Raw genomic sequence first — 6,190 nt, 5'->3', positions numbered from 1 at the left:
GTTTGTTTATTTATTATTCTGAGAGGGGGGAGTAGGGGCAGAGACATAGAGGGAGATAAAGAAGCTCAAGCAAGCTCTGTGCTGTCAGCACAGACCCTGATGCAGGGCTCTATCTCATGAGCCATGAGATCATCACCTGAGCAGAAGTCAAGAGTTGAACACTCAAACGACTGAGCCACCCAGGCATGTCTCTGCCCATTTATTACCTGTATTATTTATTTTTTGGGTGTTGAGTTTGGTAAGTTCTTTGTAGATTTTGGATACTAACTCTAATCAGATATGTCATATTCAAATATCTTCTGTTGGATTTCTATGCAGAAGTAGTAAAGCAGCAGAAAGAGAAATAAAGCAATTGATCCTATTTACTATTGCACCAAAAACCATAAGATACGTAGGAATAAACCTAACCAAAGAGATAAAAGATCTGTACCCTGAAAAGTACAGAACACTTAAGAGAGAAATCGAAGATGACACAAAGAAATGGAAAAATATTTCATGCTCATGGATTAGAAGAACAAATACTGTTAAAATGTCTATACTACCTGGGGCACCTGGGTGGCTCAGTCGGTTAAGCATGGACTCTTGATCAGCTCAAGTCATCATCTCACAGTTCATGGGACTGAGACCTACATCAGGCTCTGTGCTAAAAGCACGAAGCCTGCTTGGCATACTTTCCCTCTTCCTCTTCCTCTCCCTCCCTCCCTCCCTCCCTCCCTCCTTCCTTCCCTCTCCCTCTCCTTCTTCGTCTCTCTCTCTGCCCCTCCCACAATCATGCTCTCTCCCTCTCAGAATAAACAAACATTTAAAGAAAATAAATGGCTACACTACCCAAAGCAATCTATACATTTAATGCAATCCCTATCAAAATATCACCAACATTCTCCACAGATCTAGAATAAACAGTGCTAAAATTTGTATAGAGACACAAAAGACCCTGAATAGCCAAAGAAATCTTGAAAAAAAAAAGTTGAAGGCATTACTATTCTGGACTTCAGGTTATATTACAAAGCTGTAGTCACCAAGACAGTATGGTACTGGCACAAAAAAACAGGCACATTGATAAATGGAACAAAATAGAAAACCCAGAAATGTACCCACAACTATGTGGTCAAAATTATTTCTTTTAATGAATTTTACACTGATTTTTACCAAACTATAATTGACATAGAGTATATTATTTTTAGGTGTACCACATGATACATTGTATATATTGTGAAAGCATCACCACAATAAGTCTAGTTACCATTCATAAGCATACAGATTACAAAATTATTTTCTTGTGATGAGAACTTTTTAAGGTTTACTTAGCGACTTTAAAATTTGCAACACAATATAATGGAAGATAGTCTTCATGCTGTATGTTTCATCCCCGTCACTTATTTATTTTATACTGGAAGCATGTACCTCTTGATCCCCTTTACCCACTTTGCCCAACCCCATCCCATTTCCCTGTAGCAACACCAGTATATTCTCTGTATCTATGAGTTAGGTTTAGTTTTGTCTGGTTTGTTTATATGTTTTGATCTTTAGATTCCACATGTAAATGAAATCATATAATATTTGTTTTTCTCTGACTTATTTTACTTAACATAATGCCCTCAAGGTTCATCCATGTTGTTGCAAATGGCAAGATTCCATTCTTTTTTATGGCTAATATTCCATTGTGTATATACACCATATCTTCTTTGTCCAGTCATCCATCACTAGACTCTTAGGTTGTTTCAATATCTTGGGTATTATAAATAATGCTACAATGAATAAAGGGGTATAAATGTTTTCAAATTAGTGTTTTTGTTTTCTTCAGGTAGATGCAGGTGGATATGCTGGATCACATGGTAGTTCTAATTTTAATTATTTTGAGGACATCATACTGTTTTCCACAGTGACTGTACCAATTTACATTCCCACCAACACTACATGAGGGTACTCTTTTCTCCACATCCTACCCAACACTTGTAATTTCTTGTCCTTTTGATAATAGCCATTCTGAAAGGCATGAAGTGATATATTATTGTGGTTTGGGTTTGCATTTTCCTAGTGATTAATGATGTTGGGCATCTTTTCATGTGCTTTTTGGCCATCTATATGTCTTCTTTGGGAAATGTCTGTTAGATCCTCTGCCCATTTTTTAATCAGACTTCTTGTTTTTTCCTAATGAGTTGTGGGAGTTCTTTCTGTAGTTTGAATATTAACCTCTTATAGGATATATTATTTACAAATATTTTTACCCATTTAGTAGGTTGCCTTTTTACTTTGTTGAAGTTTCTGTCACTGTGCAGAAGCTTTTTGGTTGGATGTTGACCCACTTATTTATTTTTGCTTTTGTTACCATTGCCTTTAGAGTCAGATAGATAGATAGATAGATAGATAGATGATAGATAGATAGATAACCAAGAACAATGTCCAGGAGCTTAGTGCTTATGTTTTTGTTTTGTTTATTATTTGTTTTAGACTTTTTTTAGGTTCTAGTCTTAACATTCAACTTTTTAGTCTGTTTTGAGGTGTTTGTGTGTGTGTGTGGTGTAAGATAGTGGTCTAATTTAGTGGTCTAATTTAATTCTTTTCCATATGGATGTCCAGTTTTTCCAGCACCACTTACTAAAAAAAAGTATTAGGACACCTGGGTGGCTCAGTTGGTTAAGTGTCCAGCTCTTGGTTGCATATTGGGTCATGATCTCACAGTTCATGCGTTTGAGCCCCACATTGGGCTCCAGGCTGACAGTGGGGAGCCTGCTTGGTGTTCTCTATCTCTGCCCCCTCCATGCTCACATTCTCTCTCCCTCTCTCTCTCAAAATAAATAAATAAACTTAAAAAATTTAAAAAAATATAATGTAAAAAAAAAGAAAAGAAAAATAAAACTGTCCTTTCTTCATTCTGTATCTTGTCTACTTTGTTGTAAATTTATTGACCATATATGTGTGGGTATATTTCCAATTTCTCTATTTTATATTCTGTTTTTATCAGTACCATACTGTTTTGATTACTATAGCTTTGTACTATAGTTTGAAATCAGAGGTCATGATGCTTCTAGCACTGGGATTTTGTTTTTTTGGTTTTTTTGTTTGTTTGGGTTTTTTTTGTTTTTTTGTTTTGTTTTGTTTTTGCTTTTTCTGTGTGTGTGTGTGTGTGTGTGTGCGCGCACGCACGTGTGTGTGTTTTAAGATTTGTTTGTCTATTCAGGCTCTCTTTGGTTCCATATAAATTTTAGGATTATTTGTTCTATTCCTGTGAAGAATGCCATTAAAATTTTGATAGAGATTGCATTGTATTATAGATTGCTTTAGGTAATATGGGCATTTTTGAAATATTAATTCTTCAATCTATGGGCATGGAATACATTTCCACTTTTTTGTCTTTAGTTTCTTTTCTTTTTTTTTTTAATTTTATTTTAGATGGAGAGCATCAGTGGGGGGAGGGGCAGAGAGAGAGAGAGAGAGAGAGAGAGAGAGAGAGAGAGAGAGAGAGAGAATCTCAAGAAGGATCCATGCTCAGTGTGGAGCCTGATGCAGGGTTTGATCCCATGATTCTGGGATCATGACCTAAACCAAAATCAAGAGTCAGACTCTCAGCTGACTAAGCCGCCTAGGTGCTCCTGTCTTCACTTTCTTTTATCAGTGTCTTAATACTTTCAGTGTACAGGTTTTTCATTTCTGTGGTTAAATTGATTCCTACATATTTATTATTTTTGATGCAATTATAAATGGCATATAAAAAATTCTCTTTCTGATAGTTCATTGTTAGTATATAAATACTCAACAGACTTTTTTGTATACTGATTTTGTAACCTACAAATTCACTGAATGCATTTATTAGTACTGACAGCTTTTTGGTGGAGTTTTTAGGGTTTTCTAGATATAAAATCATGTAATTCACAAATAGTAATAGATTTACATCTTCCTTTCCAATTTTGATGCCCTTCATATCTTTCTTTTTTGTCCCCTAATTTCTCTGGCTTGAGTTTCAAATACTGTGTTCAATAAAACTAATAAAAGTAGTGAACCTTGTATTGTTAGTGATTTCAAGGGAAAGTTTTCAGCTTATCAGCATTGAGAGTGATGTTTTCTATGGGTTTGCCATGGTCTTTGTTATTTTAGTTACATTTAGTCTATACCTACTTTGTTCAAAATTTTAGGATAAATGGATTTTGAATTTTGAAAAATGATTTTCTGCATGTATTGAGATGGATATATGATTTTAGTCCTACCTTTTTTAATATGGTGTGTAATATTGATTTGTATGTTGAACCCTTCCTACATACCTGGAATAAATCCTACTTGATCATTGTGGATGAATCCTTTCAATGTATCGTTGAATTTGGTTTGGTAATATATTGTTGACAATTTTTGCATCTGTGTTTGTTAGGAATATTGACCTTTAATTTGTTTTTTTTTGGTAGTGATCTTGTCTGATTTTGGTATCAGAGTAATGCTGGCCTTGTAAAATGAGTTTGGAAGTATTCCCTCCACTGAAGATTTTAGTAACAATTTAAGAAGGTTAGGTATTGAATCTCTTTGAATGTTTGTAAAATACACCAGTGAAGCTGTTTAGTTCCAAATTTTTTCTTTGTTGGGAGTTTTTTGATTACTGGTTCAACCTCCTTACTTGTAATCAGTTTACTCAAATTTTCTGCTGCTTTGTGATTCAATTTTAGAATATCGTACGTTCTGGGAATTTACCCATTTCTTCTAGATCTTCCAATTTGTTGGCATAAAATCGTTCATAGTATTCTCTTTATGGTCCATTGTATTTCTTTGACGTCAGTTGTAATTTCTCCTTGATTTCTGATTTTATTTATTTGAGCCTTCCCTCATTTTTCATAGTGTGTTAGCTAAAGGTTTGCCAATTTTGCTTATCCTTTCAAAGAACTGGCTCTTGTTTCATTGATATTTTTTTTTCTTGGTCTCTTTCATTTATTTATGATCTGATCTTTATTATTTCCTTCCTTCTATCTTTAGGCATTATTTGATCTTCTAGCAAGCTGTGTCTTTTGATTGGGGAATTTAGTCCATTTACATTTAAAGAAGTTATTAATGAGTTTATACTCATTACCATGTTCTTAATAAGTTTTCTGGGTGTTTTGTAGCTTCTCCATGCTCCTTTCTTTTTCTCTTCCTTCTCTTGTGGTCTGATGACTTTCTGTAGTTTTATGTTTAGATTCTTTCCAATTATCTCTTATGTATCTATTATAGGTTTTTGCTTTGTAGTTAGCATCTGGCTCACATATAACAGCCTATATATATATATATATATATATATATATATATATATATATATAGTAGTCCTTTAATTTTAAAGCAAGTTAATTTTGAACACGTTCTAAAACTCTATTTATACTCCCCTTCCCTATTTTATATTTTTGAAATTACATTTTACATCTTTTTATTTTCTATATTCCTTAACTAATTATTGTAGGTATAGTTGATTTTACTACCTTTTTCTTTTAACCTTAATACTAGTTTTGTAAGTGATTAATCCACTTCCTTTACTACATATTTATGATGATCAATGAGATTTTTACTTTCATTACATTTTCTTATTAATAATTAATGTTATGTCCAGGTTAAATAAATCCCTTTAACATTTTCTGTAATGCTATTTTAGTGGTGATGAACTCTGTTAGCTTTTGCATGTCTGAAAAACTCTTTAATGGACTTTTAGTTATGAATGATAATCTTGCCATGTGTAGTATCCATGGTTAGAAGTGTTTTGCTTTTAGTACTTTGAAAGTATCCTTCTATTCCCTCTAGCCTACAAAATTTGCTGATAATTATGCTTATAGTCTTAGGTAAGATTCCTTTTAAATAACAAGTTGATTTTCTCTTGCTGCATTTGAGATTCTCTCTTTAACATTGACATACTTATTATCGTGTGTCTTGGTGAAGGTCTCTTTGGGTTCATCTCATTTGGAAATCTCCTGCATAAACTGTTTCCTTCCCCAGGTTAGGAAAGTTTTCAACCATTACATCCTCAAATAAGTTTTCTGCCCCTTTCTGTCCCTACTCTTCCTGGAATCCAGGAATGTAAATGTTATTCCACTTGACATTATCCCATTGGTCCCTTAAACTATCTTCATTTTTGAACTTTTTCTTTTTCCTGCTCTGTTTGAGTGAGTTCTAATGCCATCTCTCAGATCATTGATTCTAGTGCTTAGTTGACTGTTGAACTCTTTTAGTGTATTTCTCAGTTCAA

Source organism: Panthera uncia, chromosome C2 (genome assembly GCF_023721935.1).
Source record: "Panthera uncia isolate 11264 chromosome C2, Puncia_PCG_1.0, whole genome shotgun sequence".
Taxonomy (NCBI): domain Eukaryota; kingdom Metazoa; phylum Chordata; class Mammalia; order Carnivora; family Felidae; genus Panthera; species Panthera uncia.
This window is presented reverse-complemented; position numbering follows the sequence as displayed.